General features: G+C 39.1%; 2 long non-coding RNA genes and 5 other non-coding genes across 7 annotated transcripts; 1 reads left to right on the forward strand and 6 right to left on the reverse strand.

Moving 5' to 3' along the window:
* Positions 1–209: 209 nt before the first annotated feature.
* LOC131703045 (uncharacterized) lies at positions 210–2,255 on the reverse strand. The gene is made up of 2 exons (XR_009309664.1): positions 1,736–2,255; positions 210–1,128 (listed from the first exon to the last, which is right to left on the reverse strand). It is a non-coding gene; the product is annotated as an uncharacterized LOC131703045 (long non-coding RNA).
* A 1,150-nt stretch (positions 2,256–3,405) lies between these two features.
* Positions 3,406–7,723, reverse strand: LOC131703032 (uncharacterized). The gene is made up of 3 exons (XR_009309650.1): positions 6,871–7,723; positions 4,636–5,170; positions 3,406–3,609 (listed from the first exon to the last, which is right to left on the reverse strand). It is a non-coding gene; the product is annotated as an uncharacterized LOC131703032 (long non-coding RNA).
* Positions 7,724–9,302: 1,579 nt separating this feature from the next.
* trnan-guu (transfer RNA asparagine (anticodon GUU)) lies at positions 9,303–9,376 on the reverse strand. The gene has a single exon. It is a non-coding gene; the product is annotated as a tRNA-Asn (tRNA).
* A 5,426-nt stretch (positions 9,377–14,802) lies between these two features.
* trnal-caa (transfer RNA leucine (anticodon CAA)) lies at positions 14,803–14,913 on the reverse strand. Its single transcript has 2 exons — positions 14,876–14,913; positions 14,803–14,848 (listed from the first exon to the last, which is right to left on the reverse strand). It is a non-coding gene; the product is annotated as a tRNA-Leu (tRNA).
* A 1,016-nt stretch (positions 14,914–15,929) lies between these two features.
* On the reverse strand, positions 15,930–16,001 carry trnaw-cca (transfer RNA tryptophan (anticodon CCA)). Its single transcript has one exon. It is a non-coding gene; the product is annotated as a tRNA-Trp (tRNA).
* Positions 16,002–16,630: 629 nt separating this feature from the next.
* On the reverse strand, positions 16,631–16,703 carry trnav-uac (transfer RNA valine (anticodon UAC)). The gene has a single exon. It is a non-coding gene; the product is annotated as a tRNA-Val (tRNA).
* Positions 16,704–16,842: 139 nt separating this feature from the next.
* Positions 16,843–17,053, forward strand: LOC117395813 (small nucleolar RNA U3). Its single transcript, XR_004543725.1, has one exon. It is a non-coding gene; the product is annotated as a small nucleolar RNA U3 (small nucleolar RNA).
* The last annotated feature ends 2,480 nt before the right edge of the window (positions 17,054–19,533 follow it).

Below are 19,533 nucleotides of genomic sequence, written 5' to 3' on the forward strand. Positions count from 1 at the left end.
CCAACAAGATGCTCAAATATATAGTGGAAAGTGTTGAATTTAAATCAAATAACGTTAAAACTTTACAATGCATTAGTAAGACCTCATCTAGAATATTGTGTTCAATTCTGGTCACCTCGCTACAAAAAGGATATTGCTGCTTGTCACAAAGACGGCCGGAGTGGGTAGCGTCAGACCAGAGCCAGGAAATAAACAACAGAGACTTGGGGTTTTGGTGAAGCTGAGCGCGTGATCGCGCTCAGCATTTAATAAGTAACAGACAGAAAATAAAAAGGTTGTAACACAAAACACGGCACTGGTAGCCAAAACAAAGAGACAAACAAAAACGAACACTAAACAAACACGTACTGTGCTGGTCCTGCAGCACCACGTAGCAATTGCTCACTTTCACGTTCTCGTTCTCGTTCTCCTCACTCTCTCTCTCTGTTCTTTCGCCCTGAACACACAACCACGAATGAATGAAACGTGCATCTATTTATACTGTTGTGCTGGGATTCAATTAATAATTAATTATTCACTTGAATCCCAGAATGTGAATTAATTATGTGCAACCTCGTGCGCGCATATTACTTACTTTAAATGCACGTACAGTGATGTGCAATCCCGTGCCTAAATACAATTATACAATTTAAATACCACGTGAAACACAGACCCGTTTATATCCTGTGTACCAATCTCTATACACCAACATTAACACACGCAACATACAACACAGAAATTCACACAGGGGCGGAGCACATTGCCACACTGCTATAGAAAGAATATGTCATATGCAGACAGGCTTAAAGAATTGAATCTATTCAGTCTTGAACAAAGAAGACTACGCGGTGATCTGATTCAAGCATTCAAAATCCTAGAAGGTATTGACAATGTTGGCCCAAGGGACTTTTTCAACATCAAAAAAGAAACAAGGACCAGGGGTCACACGTGGATATTAGATAAAGGGGCATTCAGAACAGAAAATAGGAGGCACTTTTTTTACATAGTGAATTGTGAGGGTCTGGAACCAACTCCCTAGTAATTTTGTTGAAGCTGACACCCTGGGATCCTTCAAGAAGCTGCTTGATGAGATTCTGCGAGCGCAGCGGTACCCATGATGGTAGTAGAAATAGTAGTGATAGTGATGAGCTACACAAAAAAAGAAAAGATAATTAGGAACAGTCTATTTTTAACACAGAGCTTCTTAAACCCACTGCCTTCCACACTGTAGCCCAGAACTCAACCCCCTGAGCTACTCAGGGACAGTGGCCCAGTGGTTAAAGAAAAGGGCTTGATACCAGGAGGTTCACATCCCGGCTCAGCCACTGTGTGTGACCCTGAGCAAGTCAAAACGTAAAACTGGAGTCCTATTGTAAGTGACTGCAGCAGCAGTTGTTGATGCATAGTACACCCCCTAGTCTCGAAGGCACTTTGGAGAAAAGCAACTGCTAAAAGACTAATGAATAAAAAAGTAATACTCAGATCCACAAGCATGCACATTGCCTTCCACTCTGCAAGGCACCACTTTCTCTAAACACTGAGCTATCAAACCCATTAACTCCTATACTACAGCCCAGCACTAACCACTAAACTGCTCAAACCCACTACCTTCCACACTGCAGCTCTGCACTCTAGTCACTGTGTCACTGAAGACTCTCAGCAAAGCTACACTGATAAACAATTCATGCCCTGATTGAAAATAATAAATAAAACCCACTGATTGCTGCATAAAATAAAGTAGAATCCATTTACTTACCATAGTAGCATCTGTACCTTACTGTGAAAGATACAAGTGATATATTGAGTTCAGTCCATTTGAAGTCACTGCAGTGGCTGCTTTATACAAGAATGGGGCCTCAGTAGCGTATTAGAGAGCTATATATTTCAAAGGAGTGTCTCTCTATTTGTACATTTCTATTATTGGCAAAATCCAAAGACAGGGCTCCTTCTTTATATCCCCTCCCAGAGTATACAGAACACCTCACTATGTGAGTATGTATTAAATAAAGATGGCATTTCATATTAAGAGCAGCTAATTCATACTATTATACAATAATACCCCATTCCATATTCTCAACATCAGCTGTAGGAGGCCCCATTGTTAACATGTATTCATTTCTTGTGACGCGCACAGTACATGTGTATTGTATTGTAGTGTACAGTCACATTTTTATTAAAATATCAGATGCTATAATCTGGAAATGAAATAAACATACACCATTAAATACAATTTAAAAATATATATACAATTCATTTCTACATATTAATGTACCATAATAAAATAAAATACTTACAACAGTAAGCTGTTCCAAAGAAAAAGAAAAACAGAAACAGTGGTTATTGGATTTAATAGTTCACTTTATATTCATGTTTGAGTTCCATTTACTGGAATGTCTTCAATCAATTGACCTTCAGTCTACAATCCATGCAGTTCACCCAAACCAGGAGCCAGCTCCAGAGAGACACACACTTACTTCTGTAGTATCTTTTGGACAGGGCATCCTTCTTCACTACCATGGACTGTGTCAGGACCACTTCAGAATCCACTTCAGGAGACAGAAAGCACGTGAAGATCATTAAACAAACAGTAGGTTGCATCCCTTCTATTTAAACACAGACCATGTTGAGGAACTCTCCAAATTTGGATTAGGATTTCAATGTACATTAAAGAAGATTGCTGAACAGTAAGGAGCTTCAGATTTCATTTTGTTAGAGTGTGTGTTACAATGTTTTCCCCTGAGTTCAGGAGCTGCTCTTCAGTTCTAGTTGCCTGTCTTAGATATATGTACATAATGTAGGCTGGATCAGTCAAAGTGTCTTTATAGAAGAGCCAGTGACTGGATCACGCTTCCTTCTGCTTTCAATTCACTGCTATGCACTAGATGGTGATGGCACTTACTAACAGAAAGATATTTCAGTCTGCATTACATATGAAAAGAATCACACAGAACAATCGCACAAAACAACTGTGGTCAACTATGAAAGGCGCTATATAAAATAAACATTGATTGATAAAAAGGTAAGGGAACAGGACAACCTTTTAGTCAAGTTATTATATCTCAGTTGGGCGATCCTTCTTACTGACATTTAAGGTGATCAATTAATACAATACGTCTTATTAAAGGTGCTGCATCAACACATTTAAATGCACATGTTAAATGCAAACAGGTGAAACATTTTCAAAGTGTATATCCCTCAAGCTTTGTGTTTTCCTCTTCTGCTTCAGTGTAACAGACAGACAGACAGACAGACAGGCAGACAGACAGGCAGAAACACACTCAACAGAAGAAGCTATAGGCCATCTGTACTCACTGTCAGCTCTTTTCTCCATCATATTGTCTCATATCAGGTAAAACAGAAATAGGTTTATACAGTTAGAAGTACATTAGGAAACAGATCTGGGCATTTTGTGTTAGTGCCAGTAGAGAAACAGCAGCTAAATGTGCTCAGATTCACTGGGGTTTGGCCTTAAGTCTATCATCTGTAATTCACAATGTGTTCCTCTTGAAGGTTTAACGTTGTACCCACACACTACCCAGACGTGCTTTTCAAAGGACTCACCCAACTCCCGCTCTCCTTTGAGTCCATCACTGTCCAGCTCAGCATCACTGTCGCCTGAATCCTCTGCCTCTGGAACAGGGAGAAGAGAGCTTCATGAAGCAATGAAGGATTCCCTCGACTGCAGTGCACAGCTTCATAGGACACTCAACACAGGGAGGCAGAGAGTTCCCCATTACATTGCAATGCAGAGCTGTGAGGTTTAACCAGGAGATTTCTGGATATACAGTAGCCCTTGATGTTATGCATGATTAGCGATGATTAGTCAGGTTGAGTTTCTAAACAAATTGTGTGGTCTGTGCAGGACTGTGCTTTTTTGTCATTGCTTAACTTAAATCCTGCAAATAAGAAACTTTCTTTCTTTCTTTCTTTCTTTCTTTCTTTGTTTGTTTCTTTCTCTCTTTCTTTCTTTCTTTCTCTCTTTCTTTTTTTCTCTCTTTCTCTCTTTCTTTCTTTGTTTGTTTCTTTCTCTCTTTTTTTCTTTCTCTCTTTCTTTCTCTCTTTTGTTCTTTCTTTCTTTCTTTCTTTCTTTCTTTCTTTCTCTCTCTTTCTTTCTTTCTTTGTTTGTTTCTTTCTCTCTTTCTTTCTCTCTTTCTTTCTCATTCTTTCTCTCTTTCTTTCTTTCTTTGTTTCTTTCTCTCTTTCTCTCTATTTTGCTCTTTCTTTCTCTCTCTTTCTTTCTTTTTTCTCTCTTTCTTTCTCTCTTTCTTTCTTTCTCTCTTTCTTTCTTTGTTTGTTTCTTTCTTTCTCTCTCTTTTGCTCTTTCTTTCTTTCTCTCTTTCTTTCTCTTTCTTTCTTTCTTTCTTTCTCTTTCTTTCTTTCTTTCTCTCTTTCTTTTTTTTCTCTCTTTCTTTCTTTCTCTCTTTCTTTCTTTCTTTCTTTCTCTCTCTTTCTTTCTTTCTCTCTCTTTTGCTCTTTCTTTCTTTCTTTCTCTCTTTCTTTCTTTCTTTTTTTCTCTTTCTTTCTCTTTCTTTCTTTCTCTCTTTCTTTTTCTCTTTTGCTCTTTCTTTCTTTCTTTCTTTTTTTCTCTCTCTTTCTTTCTCTCTCTCTTTTGCTCTTTCTTTCTTTCTTTCTTTCTTTCATTCTTTCATTCCTTACCCAGTGGAATGGCCTCCAGGAGCGTGATTGGACACCGCTGATCTCACAGCATTCTCAAGAGACGTGGCAGCGGCAGCACATCTAGCAGGTGCCTCAGAAGCAAGCACAGTGATGTCCTTGTTGACATAGTGGTTGGGCAGCTCCCCTTGGTTAAAATATGAATCTCAAGCACACTGCTGGTGTTCAGTACCAGGTTCTGCAGGATGAACAGGCAGCTCAATTCTGCTTGTTTTGTAGGATTACCTCTAAATCCCAGTTCACATTCAGATGGAGAGTCACCACACAGGTTGGATCCCAGCTTCTTGTTCTCCTCAAGTGTACAGACATGATTTTCATGAGGAAGTTCCTCTGCGATGGGGACACATTCCTGCTCTATGAATTCCTCTTTAATAGGAACACATTCCTGTTGAGGGACCTCGTCATCTTTAACACATGCCAGCTCTGTAACCTGCATTAGACTTGCACACCACTCCTGCTTCTATCTTTGGCCCTTCCTGTGCTTCCAATTCAGGGATAGCGTGGCTCTCTTTGGGATCTGTGGGAAACAAAACTGTATACAATTAGATCTCTTACTTACCAGCTAGGTTTGTTAGTTGCTTTGATCAGGGATTTAAAGTTACTGTTCCTCAGTTATTTCATATAGGGGTGAGCCGGTATAATAGTTTGGTGGTTTAGGTACATGATGGCATTGATACCATTCCTGTTATTCTACATTGCAATTATCGGTTAACGCTGTGTTTGTGTTCCTATGAACAAAGTGAAGGAAAAGGCATTTTCATATGAACATCTTTTTATTCTACGTCCTGTACAAGACTCAGTGCTGCTGGTCTTTCTCACCTCCTGTAGCCTCACACTGGAGCATTGCATCCACTTCTACCTCCCTGTCAATCACCATCATGACTGCCGTTCTGCCTTTGCATTGTTCTAATGCAAACATCCATTTCTCTACTGCAAACATGCTTAGAAACCAAGCCTGGAGACTTGCAGTCTTAGCAAAGTGTCTGAGGAATGTCTTTTTGTTACCTGATCCTGTATTGTGAGAACGGTTTTGAAGGAAACGGTCAACGCAGAATACAAGTTTCAATGTGTCAAATACAATGAGCAGACAAGCGACTGCAGCAGGATAACCTGCTTATTCTCAAAGCAGTTTCATTTAAACAGGTGATTTACACAACTCAAACTTTTTCAAGTGCCGCAATATGTTTTTTGTACAAACTCCACCTGTGTAATAATCATTAGGCAGAACATTGGAAGCTTACTTGAGCAACATCACATGACCTGTAGATATAAATCCAATAACATCCCTTGTAGTATTAAAATACATTTGTAATGGTGTGGCTCTCCCTATTGTATGTATCCTGTGCAAACTCATCTCTGCTCTTAAATAATAACCTGGATTAGTAAATGTTTATAAGCAATATGAGCGATCGTTTCCTAATTCTGCTTACCATCAGCTGAACAAAGTACTTTATTTAGAGACTCAATCTAGAGACTCAATAAAATGATACAATTCAGTTGACACCTTACTGTGTTGTATTTACTTCCTCCAACTTCAACCCTTAATTGAACTTGTGGAACCACTCGGGTCCAAAATCTTACAGCGGATTGGTGCAGGCAGGGTGCTGCTGCTGCCCCCTTTATTCACACAGTGAGGTCTGGAAAGATCGTGTAAATGTGTGTGTGTGGAACAAGAAGGAAACAGGACTAAAGCACAAGAACGAGCAGCGAATGAGCCGCGACTGTACCAAAGACAAACTCAACAGCACTGGAGCGGAATACAATGAAACCATTTATCTAAAAATAGATTCGCAGTCAAACAGTTCAATCAAACACTGAAACCCCATGTGCTGCTGCCTGTATGTTGATATTAAATCACAAATCATTATTCTAACCCTCTGCAATATGGTCTGTGACTGTCTCAGTGGGACTCTATACAAGACATCACTTTACCAGAAGGATACCATTGAAGGCTCTTAAATTAGACTGGCTAAGATTTACCAATCTAGTACTTTATTAATTTCTAGACTACCTATTTAAATATATAAAATAATACAATGTCTTGATTAGACTCCTTATAACCAATATTAGGACAGAACTGTGTTATTAACAACGCTTATAATAATCAAACACTTTAAAACGTGTCCGAAGAGAAATTCTAACCAAGATCTTTCCAACAGAAGGTAGTTTAAGGTGCTGGATTGACCAAGCAATACCACACAATAAAATCAATCTTACCTTGAAATATTAAAGGCTGTTTAATGTCTGCATCTGCAGCGTTTATACACGCTCGCACAGCTTTCAGCTCGTTCTCTGATATTTCCAATCTCAGCTTCAGACTTTCATTCTCTTTCTCCTTTTTGTTACATTTCCACTCTGAATTCAGTGAATTTGCTGACGACAGCTTTAGTAATCGCGCACAAGACGGTGTGTAGAGCCGCTTTCACTGCGTGCTCGATGGTAGAGGCGAGCTCGTCTTGAAAGAGCGACACGGACACGCTGACGCGTCCATCTTCACTGGTTTGAGTTTCACACTGGTCTAGCGGAATCCTCTTTTCAAACAGAAACACCGGCTGCGGTTTGTATTTAGTAATATTTATTTTTTACTGTAGCCTTCCCATTCAAATATATTCATCACTTCTTCTGGTGTGATAAAGAAAGAACACAAACAACATGCTTTGCAAGGAGTAACTTTACTTTGGTCTTTCAGAATCGCGCAGAGCTCTGCTGGAGCTTCAACGCGTTTGTTTCTCAGTAAATCATCTCATTGAAAAGCTCGACTTGTCTGTAGCTGCGACTGACGCGCTCCGCTCTGTGTGTGAAATTCAACACAGAAAAGGGATGCTTTCCTTTTCAAGGAACTCCGTGCAGGTGATAAACAAACACAAAAATCAATAATTATTAGAAAACATTTCATCCCAGCCTAAATCCTTTAAACAGCAGGAGACAGCGTGTTGTAAAATCATCACTGACTGCAGCCACCTCTCCACACATGAACAAAACAAACCTCTCTATTTCCTGTACTGAAATGAAAGCGTCACCAGCAGAAGGCGGGTCTGGTTGGAACCATCGCGTATTATTGGCTGTAGAAGCACTCTATCCCCAGCATGTGAGCCTGATTGGCTGTAGAAACACTCTATCCCCAGCATGTGAGCCTGATTGGCTGGCCTCCCTGTCGGAGGCGGTTATGAAACTGGATGCCAGAGTTCGCCATGTTGGCTCTTTCAGCGCTGTGTTCAATGCGATGCATTCAGGCGCGTTAAGTAAGTGAGCCGCTCAGAAAGCACACGGAGCTGAATTTAAATGACTTAACGCTCTGCTACAGGAGAGCGCTGAGCGACTTTTAAAAATGGAGAATAATAATGATTTGCTTGTTTGTGTTTCTGAGGTGATGGTAGATGAAATGGCCCCGTGTGAAGTTACTGTCCCCTGCTGGACCTCGCTGAGTTCGGCGCTCTGTTTGGACTGAACCTCATATCTGTCTGTGTTTAATACCGACAATACCGACGTTAATAATGAACATTATGAATAATATTAATACTACAAGCCTAATAATAATACATTAATAACTATAAAACAGCTCTACATTTAAAAAGAAAAATGAAATTAAATGATACAAATTCGAAAACAACCCTTTTTACATTATTGTCTACATGCATCATCTCAAATAATTACAGTGTCATTTATCAGACCCTTCGGCGTTGTCTTTTGAAAAATTAAACCTGCCAGACCGAACGCAGGCTAACATTCAATCAGTCAATCAATCAATTATTAATATATATTTTCTATAGCGCCCGATATGCGCTTCACAAACTCTACTTAAAAACAACAAAATATCTAATTGTAAGGCTGGTCGAACAAAATAAGTCTTCAGTGTAATTTTAAACAAAGAGCGCTTTCCACGATTTAAGATGCTTTAGAGAGACAGAATATTGGAATTGGCAGCCGAAACTGGGGGATAAAACTGCCTGTGATCAAAGTGGGCAGAAAAGTTGCATACTTTGCATACCGTATTTGGTAGAAAAGAAAACGGATCATCTCTGATTTGCAACGTTTCCATGGTTCGGCCCGGCCACTGCCGTGTGACTGGTTAAAACGATGAGTTCAGTTTTTTTCTGTTGCTTGGTAATTCAGTGATGAGGCAGTTGTAGCAGAGTGGCGCAGCGGAAGCGTGCTGGGCCCATAACCCAGAGGTCGATGGATCGAAACCATCCTCTGCTAGCTTGTTTTTCTTCTGTTAGCAAAGTAGTTTTTCTAAAATATTAACTGAAGGCAATTAATTAATATTACATTTCGCAATCAAGGATCATATAATGCGCAAGGATACTTGTCTTTCATAAGAGCTGAAATAAATTATAGCGCTTTGAGATTATATGTTACTAGCGGATTGTTTAGAAATGTACCCAATTATATTATAACTGTTCTAAAAAAGAATGTTATCTCGAAAAACGAGCCTTGTCAAGCTGAAATAGCTCAGCTGGGAGAGCGTTAGACTGAAGATCTAAAGGTTCCTGGTTCGATCCCGGCTTTCGGCAAACAGCAAGAATTTTTTTGTTTTGTATTATTTTGAACTAAAAAACAGAGCACATTTTTTTCTTCAGTGTAATTGGAAGAAATAACAACGTATCAGAGTGCCATTTTCTAATGTGATTAAGAAATGCAAAAAGCATCGTCCCTGGGTGGGCTTGAACCACCAACCTTTCGGTTAACAGCCGAACGCGCTAACCGATTGCGCCACAGAGACCATCCTGCTCAGCCAAAACTGAGACCACATCTAAGAAGAAAGCAACACTGGACGAAAGTCTAATCTCAATTACATGTATACAAACCAATGCAAGCAAACTTCAAGCCATTTATATTTATTCCCAAATAACACAAACTCTTCAATTGCTAAAAAATATTTAAAAATCTCCCTTTGTGCTTCTCGGAAGGCATACGATGGAGGGCGCACTGCAGTTTTTCAGTATGGGGAATATTACAAATTAGGAGACTGTGCTTTAAAATACACATGTAGGGCGGGCGTCTCTGTTACAAAGAATTGGCACACTTTGTATTTATCTCCATAATGCGTTGGGACTAAATACGCAGAAACATTAAAACTAATTGGAGAATGCGGGCATCGATCCCGCTACTTCTCGCATGCTAAGCGAGCGCTCTACCATTTGAGCTAATTCCCCTTGAATTGAGCATGTGATTCTCATAGGCTACATCGCAGCTTGATACGAGCAATTCAGATTGTCTGACTAGTCTGCCAATTGCAAATTCAAAAAATAAATAAATAAAATAAAAAGCAAATATTTCAACGAGAGGTATGCTTTCAATTTCTTCAAAAAGTAGTCTCAGCTCGTTTATTCAGTCGCTTATAAATCCACAATCTGTGTCCCGATGCAGCAGCGCTGTGTGCTGTGGCTCGAGCTTGTTTGACGAGGCAGGCAGTGCAAAAATGCCAAAACTTGCTTTTGTATCACATGACAAACTTAAGGTATGCTTTAACGGCTTGGCTGTCTCAAGTTAGTTTGTATTGTTAATGTAACACCTCATTGTTGCCCAGTCATTGTTTCATATGAAGTAGAGCTTGCCAGTTGGGGGCGACGGTCTGCAAATAAAAGTTAAGACTATATTTGCAAGGATCATTTATAGAATGAAACACGTTTTGAAGGGATTGGTCTCGGTATCCTATAACGCCCCATATGCGCTTCACAAACTCTACTTAAAAACAAGAACATATCTAATTGTAAGCCTGGTCGAACAAAATAAGTCTTCAGTGTAATTTTAAACAAAGAGCGCTTTCCACGATTTAAGATGCTTTAGAGACAGAATATTGGAATTGGCAGCCGAAACTGGGGGATAAAACTGCCTGTGATCAAAGTGGGCAGCAAAGTTGCATACTTTGCATACCTTTTTTGGGAGAAAAGAAAACGGATCATCTCTGATTTGCGACGTTTCCATGGTTTGGCCCGGCCACTGCCGTGTGACTGGTTAAAACGATGTTCAGTTTTTTTCTGCTGCTTGGTAATTCAGTGGTGAGGCAGCTGTAGCAGAGTGGCGCAGCGGAAGCGTGCTGGGCCCATAACCCAGAGGTCGATGGATCGAAACCATCCTCTGCTAGCTTGTTTTTCTTCTGTTAGCAAAGTAGTTTTTCTAAAATATTAACTGAAGGCAATTAATTAATATTACATTTCGCAATCAAGGATCATATAATGCGCAAGGATACTTGTCTTTCATAAGAGCTGAAATAAATTATAGCGCTTTGAGTTAGTTAGTAGCGGATTGTTTAGAAATGTACTTAAATTATATTACAACTGTTCTAAAAAAGAATGTTATCTCGAAAAAAGAGTCTTGTCAAGCCGAAATAGCGTTAGACTGAAAATCTAAAGGTCCCTGGTTTGATCCCAGGTTTCGGCATCAGCAAGAATTTTTTTTGTTTTGTATTATTTTGAACTAAAAAACAGAGAACATTTTTTTCTTCAGTGTAATTGTAGTTAATAATAACATATTACGTTGCCATTTTCTAATGTGATTAAGATATGCAAAAAGCATCGTCCCTGGGTGGCCTTGAACCACCAACCTTTCGGTTAACAGCTGAACGCGCTAACCGATTGCTCCACAGAGACCAAACTACTCACCTGAAACTGAGACCACATCTAAGAAGAAAGCAACACTGGGCAGGAAAGTGTAATAATTGCATGTATTCAAACCAATGCAAGCAAACTTCAAGCCATTTATATTTATTCCCAAATAACACAAACTCTTCAATTGCTAAAAAATATTTAAAAATCTCCCTTTGTGCTTCTCGGAAGGCATACGATGGAGGGCGCACTGCAGTTTTTCAGTATGGGGAATATTACAAATTAGGAGACTGTGCTTTAAAATACACATGTAGGGCGGGCGTCTCTGTTACAAAGAATTGGCACACTTTGTATTTATCTCCATAATGCGTTGGGACTAAATACGCAGAAACATTAAAACTAATTGGAGAATGCGGGCATCGATCCCGCTACTTCTCGCATGCTAAGCGAGCGCTCTACCATTTGAGCTAATTCCCCTTGAATTGAGCATGTGATTCTCATAGGCTACATCGCAGCTTGATACGAGCAATTCAGATTGTCTGACTAGTCTGCCAATTGCAAATTCAAAAAATAAATAAATAAAATAAAAAGCAAATATTTCAACGAGAGGTATGCTTTCAATTTCTTCAAAAAGTAGTCTCAGCTCGTTTATTCAGTCGCTTATAAATCCACAATCTGTGTCCCGATGCAGCAGCGCTGTGTGCTGTGGCTCGAGCTTGTTTGACGAGGCAGGCAGTGCAAAAATGCCAAAACTTGCTTTTGTATCACATGACAAACTTAAGGTATGCTTTAACGGCTTGGCTGTCTCAAGTTAGTTTGTATTGTTAATGTAACACCTCATTGTTGCCCAGTCATTGTTTCATATGAAGTAGAGCTTGCCAGTTGGGGGCGACGGTCTGCAAATAAAAGTTAAGACTATATTTGCAAGGATCATTTATAGAATGAAACACGTTTTGAAGGGATTGGTCTCGGTATCCTATAACGCCCCATATGCGCTTCACAAACTCTACTTAAAAACAAGAACATATCTAATTGTAAGCCTGGTCGAACAAAATAAGTCTTCAGTGTAATTTTAAACAAAGAGCGCTTTCCACGATTTAAGATGCTTTAGAGACAGAATATTGGAATTGGCAGCCGAAACTGGGGGATAAAACTGCCTGTGATCAAAGTGGGCAGCAAAGTTGCATACTTTGCATACCTTTTTTGGGAGAAAAGAAAACGGATCATCTCTGATTTGCGACGTTTCCATGGTTTGGCCCGGCCACTGCCGTGTGACTGGTTAAAACGATGTTCAGTTTTTTTCTGCTGCTTGGTAATTCAGTGGTGAGGCAGCTGTAGCAGAGTGGCGCAGCGGAAGCGTGCTGGGCCCATAACCCAGAGGTCGATGGATCGAAACCATCCTCTGCTAGCTTGTTTTTCTTCTGTTAGCAAAGTAGTTTTTCTAAAATATTAACTGAAGGCAATTAATTAATATTACATTTCGCAATCAAGGATCATATAATGCGCAAGGATACTTGTCTTTCATAAGAGCTGAAATAAATTATAGCGCTTTGAGTTAGTTAGTAGCGGATTGTTTAGAAATGTACTTAAATTATATTACAACTGTTCTAAAAAAGAATGTTATCTCGAAAAAAGAGTCTTGTCAAGCCGAAATAGCGTTAGACTGAAAATCTAAAGGTCCCTGGTTTGATCCCAGGTTTCGGCATCAGCAAGAATTTTTTTTGTTTTGTATTATTTTGAACTAAAAAACAGAGAACATTTTTTTCTTCAGTGTAATTGTAGTTAATAATAACATATTACGTTGCCATTTTCTAATGTGATTAAGATATGCAAAAAGCATCGTCCCTGGGTGGCCTTGAACCACCAACCTTTCGGTTAACAGCTGAACGCGCTAACCGATTGCTCCACAGAGACCAAACTACTCACCTGAAACTGAGACCACATCTAAGAAGAAAGCAACACTGGGCAGGAAAGTGTAATAATTGCATGTATTCAAACCAATGCAAGCAAACTTCAAGCCATTTATATTTATTCCCAAATAACATAAACTCTTCCATTGCTAAAAAAATATATAAAAAAATATCCCTTTGTGCTTCTCGGAAGGCATACGATGGAGGGCGCACTGCAGTTTTTCAGTCGGGAATATTACAAATTAGGAGACTGGTTTAAAATACACATGTAGGGTGGGCGTCTCTGTTACAAAGAATTGTCACACTGTATGTATCTCCATAATGCGTTGGGACTAAATACGCAGATATATTAAAAGTACTTGGTGAATGCGGGCATCGATCCCGCTAGTTCTCGCATGCTAAGCAAATGCTCTACCATTTGAGCTAATTCCCCCTGATTTATGTCAGCGATTCTCATAGGCTACATCACAGCTTGATACGAGCAATTCAGATTGTCAGATTTTTTATTGGCAATGTAGTCTCTGCCATTTGCGAATTCAAAAAATAAATTGATTAACTAAATATTAGAGGTATGTTTTCAATTTCTTTAAAAAGTAGTCTCAGCTCGTTGATTCAGTCGCTTTAAAATCCACCTCTGTGTCCCGATGCAGCAGCGCTGAGTGCTGTGCCTCGAGCTTGTTGGACGAGGCAGGCAATGCAAAAATGCCAAAACTTGCTTTTGTATCACATGACACACTTAAGGTCTGCTTTAACGACTTGGCTGTCTCAAGTTAGTTTGTATTGTTAATGGAACACCTCGTTTATGGAAAACATGTTTTGAAGGGATTGGTCTCGGTATCCACCAGGAGGAGTGGGGGTGTGTTCTCCTCAGCACCGAGCTGACAATGAGTGTTGTTTTCGGGCACCTGCTCGCTGCTAGTGATGACACTCCAATCTTCAGTCGGGGGTTGTTGAAGGAAGGGGACACATTTTGAGTGCGTATCTCATACTGGTAGAAACGCAGAAAAAAGAAACCATCAAGCCTACAATTGTTCAGTTGCTTAAATCAATAAGCAAATTTCAAATTGATCAAAGCTAATGTTAAAACTATTTAAGAACACTTTAAATAGGTCTTGACTGATATAAAAATATAGTAATGTGATTTGCATTACGCAGGACTAGATGAGCTTAAATAAAGACATTACATCTGAAAATAACTTGTGCTTACCCCCACTTACAAGGAAAGTGTCAAACTTTGTATTCGTTCTCATAACGTGTTAGAAAATGTAAACAGCAGTTGGAGAATGCCGAAGTCGATCATCCTAGCATGTTAAACGAGGGCATTTCTCATGTAAGCTACTTCCACTAATAGATCGTTTATACTGTTCTCAATGGTCCGCATCCCAGCCTGAGACCACGATCCAGTGGTAGACGGAGATGTTTTTAAAAGTAATATGTTATTTGGAATATTAAAACAATCAAGTTAAATAACATGTTTGGACACAAAATATTTTTCAGTGACTTCAACAAGTAGTCTGTTTACAACAAAATGCAATCTGTGTTAGGAACACTATTTTAGTCGGATTTAAAATGGAAATTAAAATGGTATTGAGTGCTGACAAGAGTTTGGTGTCAGCTGTTGATTTCATTGAAACAATCTTTTATAGTAAAATGAACACATTTATTCCTTTTAAAAATAAGTAAAAGTGAACTGTCAGAAGTGGGATTTGAACCCACGCCTCCATCTGGAGACCAGAACACACATTTCGTTGGAAAGACGGAGTCCTTGAGTCTGGCGCCTTAGACCGCTCGGCCATCCTGACAAGCTGCGTTTGTTACAGCAGAAAACCGCATTATTTATTTCAGCACACACTAGGGTTCTCGTATCAAGGCCAGAATGGGTTTATTACGCACATACCAACTGTTGCTCCATGAATGATGTAATGACAAGTGTAAAAAAGAAACGATTGAAGCCAACCCAAAAAAGTAAGATTATTTATTTCAATATCGTTATAGTTACAAACAATGCACACATTTTACAATAGCAATTGCTATATGACAATGACCAATTAGTAATTTTGTTGCAATTGAGAGGAACGGTAGTGCCTCGCACAAGTTAGAAAAACTTGTTTGAAACTACCGAGAGTCTCTATACAGCTCAAAGAGTTCAGCTGTTTTTACCATGTTGCAGCAGCAAGGGTGTGTAGCGACTATTCAAACAGAAAAGCTAAATAACTGGACATCTACCAATCCTGTGAAACATACCAGGGTGTGCAAGCAGTTTGATATCCACACAATTTATATTAAACACATTATTTATGTTTTAAAACAGCACATATCGAAGGAGGGAAAAAAATAATACAGTGGTTTGGACTTGAAACATGACGTTCTTGAAGAGCACACGACCTTGAAATGCGACCTTTTTTAAGCTTACATCCAAACCTGACCAGCTTTCGCTAACATGTTTGGACACAAAATATTTTTCAGTGACTTCACCAAGTAGTCTGTTTACAACAAAAATACAATCTGTGCTAGGAACGCTATTTTAGTCCGATTTAAAATGTTATTAAAAACGAAGTGTGTGTATTTGTTCTTGGTTTGTGATATATATGGTCTGTGTTTATAGATCTTGGGACGTTGCACCAAGTAGTCGTGGCCAAGTGGTTAAGGTGATGGGCTTGATCACTGCTGGTGTCGTGTCCCTTTTTATGTCTTCGTTGTTAATTCTTAAAGGTCTGTTAAGCTTAAAGGTATCAATTATTACTTGCTGTACTTTAAATTTCTTCCAAACTAGTATTTGCAAACACGTTAAAAAATGAAATAGAGATAAAGAAAGCTTTGACCTCGACGTGATTTGAACACGCAACCTTCTGATCTGGAGTCAGACGCGCTACCGTTGCGCCACGAAGTCCTGGCATAGTGTAGAGTTGTTATTCAATGCTAGATTGTACAGCAAGCATGCCAAACACATGGTAATGCCGACGCTGATACTATTAAAACACTCGGTATCACCAGGGTCATGGGAAACAGCCGACTCAATACGTGTTCGTAGCCAGCAGGGCTATGAAGTTAAAGGAAGTGTGTTTGATTCTCAGCTTTAAATGTAAAGAAAACATAAAACAATGCGATTTGCTTTTATAATGTTCATTATTTGAAACGTGGGCATAAACACAGTTATACTGGCTGGGAATCGTCTCGGGTCAATTACTTGGAAAGCAGCTGTGCTGACCAATATATCACCAATAGGGAAAAGCTGGCAGTACTGAGTGACACAGAAGACGGATTTTCTCAGCGCGTCTCCTCTGAATGCGCACTGGCACAAAGGGGCTTTGCTCATCTAATGACGTGACAGAATGCAATAATGTATTGGGTTAATTTACCAACAAAAGAAACATAAATACATGTGTATGTATTTTTTGTGAATAAACTATCTTGCTTCTACGATGGGACCAGAGACCTTACATCCGCAATCTAATGATCGGCCAAACCCAGAACTACCTTGTCTTGACCAGGGAGTCATATTGTAAAAACAAACTGCAAAGGTTCCACTGGGGATCGAACCCAGGACCTTCTGCGTGTAAAGCAGACGTGATAACCACTACACTATGGAACCATGTCAGAACGTGAGTTTTGTGTTTGAAACGCATTGGCAATTATTAACATTACTATGAACAAGTGTGATACTAGAAAGGAAACCGAATCAGACACCATCATGCCGGGAGTAGGGAAGTTGTTTTACCCACATATTTGTTAAGACTATACTTTCAGGGATCATTTCTATAGTTTGATTCTTGTGAAATGCGTGTCTAAAGTGTCTGGTCTCGCTAACCATGATGAGGAGTTACAGTGTTTTCTTCTGAGCGTGAAGCGGGTCTTGAATGCTGCTTCACTGTAGCTGTTCTTGATCATTGATGAACGTTCCGCTCTCTTTTGAGGGTCGAGGAAGAAAACAGGCTGAGTGGTTCGCGACATTTTATAAATGGTAAACAAAAGATAAAAAGGCGTTTTATATTTGTTAGCATCGTGATATGTATTACAAAATAAAGTTTCATAAAGATAGAATATATTATCTAGTTTATTATTATTATTATTTGTTTATTTAGCAGACGCCTTTATCCAAGGCGACTTACAGAGACTAGGGTGTGTGAACTATGCATCAGCTGCAGAGTCACTTACAATTACGTCTTACCCGAAAGACAGAGCACAAGGAGGTTAAGTGACTTGCTCAGAGTCACACAATGAGTCAAAGGCTGAGGTGGGATTTGAACCGGGGACCTCCTGGTTACAAGCCCTTTTCTTTAACCACTGGACCACACAGCCTCCTTGTTTAAGTGTGTAGTGTTTGGAAAGCGGGTTATTAATATTAAATAACAGTGGATTCTTGTGTTTTAAGCGACGCCTACTGGAAGAGAAGTTCATTACATGCATTTGCAGTCCGAAACTGGAGCAGAATAATCTAGGTTACACTCACATTTTGGTGCATGTGTCGGTTTAGCTGGAAACAGTATTTTCTCATTAGAAATGACTGTTAGTATAACAAGGAAACTGCAAGCAAGGACTAAAAACACCAGAATGAGTATGAGCTGGCTGAGGTTGAAGATGAAGGGCGTCCTTTGTTGAGGGTAAAGTGGATAAATATCATTGTAGAATGTCATCTTTCAATGAGTTGAAAACAAACACGGAACAGTGCAAACAGTTATTCAGTACTTCTCGCTGACCAGAACACTAACGCTGTCTGCAAACGTCATTGTCTTTGTTAAAAATAGACAGGAAAATCAAATAATGTTTTTTAGCTGGTTGACTAGTCATTAAAATGTGCGTCCTTGAACAGCTTCTAATGTGTTTAAACTGTATACTACTTTATCAATATGATTAAACCATCATGTTGTGGAAATCACGTGGATATATATATATATATATATATATATATATATATATATATATATATATATATATATATATATATATATATATATATATATATATATATACGCACATACATATATACATATATATATATATATATATATATATATATATATATATATATATATATATATATATATATATATATATATATATAACAAAACTAAAAACTTACCTACCTTTTAACCAGTGATCTCGATATATTGAGCAATTGGAATTTATTAAGATCTCTCCGGGGAGCAGTGATGTGCATGAAAAGATGGTGAGTTTTGATCCTTTCTCTTTTTATAGCCCCCTCCAAGATATCATAAAGGATGATGTTATATTTACTTAGCTTGTCAGGAAATATCTGGGGAATATCTGGGGAATTTTGGTGGCAAGATTTATGTACCCCACCCAGTGTCTCTGTACCCGCTTCTTCAGGAAATCCACGATTCACTCTGAAGCAAGAACTCTGCTCAAAGTGTTCTTTGTCTTCTTCTCGGTGGGAGCTGAAGGCTCGTCTCCATATAAATCCTATTGGTATGCATTGTGCTGTAGTGTCTGGTGCTGTTTTATCCAGTTGTCTTAAAGCAATACTGTATTCCTGAATAGATGAAGTATATTTTTACGATTTACTAAAAAAATAAATAAAAAAAAACTCAATTTTGACTCCATTAACCAACCAGCCGGAGCAACGCACTTAAAGGTATTTTATTTAATTTATAAATGCTGTTTGCTAATAATTTGCATTAAATGCAAAAGTAATGATAGGTATGTTTTCAAATAGGAATTACAATCTGATACTGGCGTGCTATTTTTGGGCTGCAGGCCGACTCGGGGAGGCTAAAGAGTGTGGAGTTTAGTGAAACACCAGCTGATTGAAAGAAGGAACTTGCCACGGGTTGGGGTCTGCTTCTGGGACCGGGCTTTGAAACTTGCGGACCATCACACAACCTCCACCATGGCAGCAGTGTGGAGTAGTGGTTAGGGCTCTGGACTCTTGACCAGAGGGTTGTGGGTTCAATCCCCAGTGGGGGACACTGCTGTTGTACCCTTGAGCAAGGTACTTTACCTAGATTGCTCCAGTAAAAACCCAACTGTATAAATGGGTAATTATATGTAAAATAATGTGATATCTGTATAATGTGAAATAATGTATAATGTGATATCTTGTAACAATTGTAAGTCGCCCTGGATAAGGGCGTCTGCTAAGAAATAAATAATAATAATAATAATGTTTAACACTGGGCATGGTTAACTTTTTTTTACTGCAAGGTGTAGTATTCTGTAGTAAAATTACTACAGCCAGCGAAAGTCCAGTATCCGGGTGCACGGAATGGTTCACAAGACCTCATCGTTGAAATGGCTTAACGCTCCGAGTCTCTCCATTGTATTCCCCTTGATGTCCTGGTAACTCTTGCTTTTTTCTATTTATTTATTTTTTAAACGGTAAATCACTGGTGTTGTCATGGTAAGTTCACAGGGTGCACTATGTTCCTTCAGGAGTCCTGCAGAGGAAGTGCTTCACAAGAGCA

Source organism: Acipenser ruthenus, chromosome 32 (genome assembly GCF_902713425.1).
Source record: "Acipenser ruthenus chromosome 32, fAciRut3.2 maternal haplotype, whole genome shotgun sequence".
Classification (NCBI taxonomy): Eukaryota; Metazoa; Chordata; class Actinopteri; order Acipenseriformes; family Acipenseridae; genus Acipenser; species Acipenser ruthenus.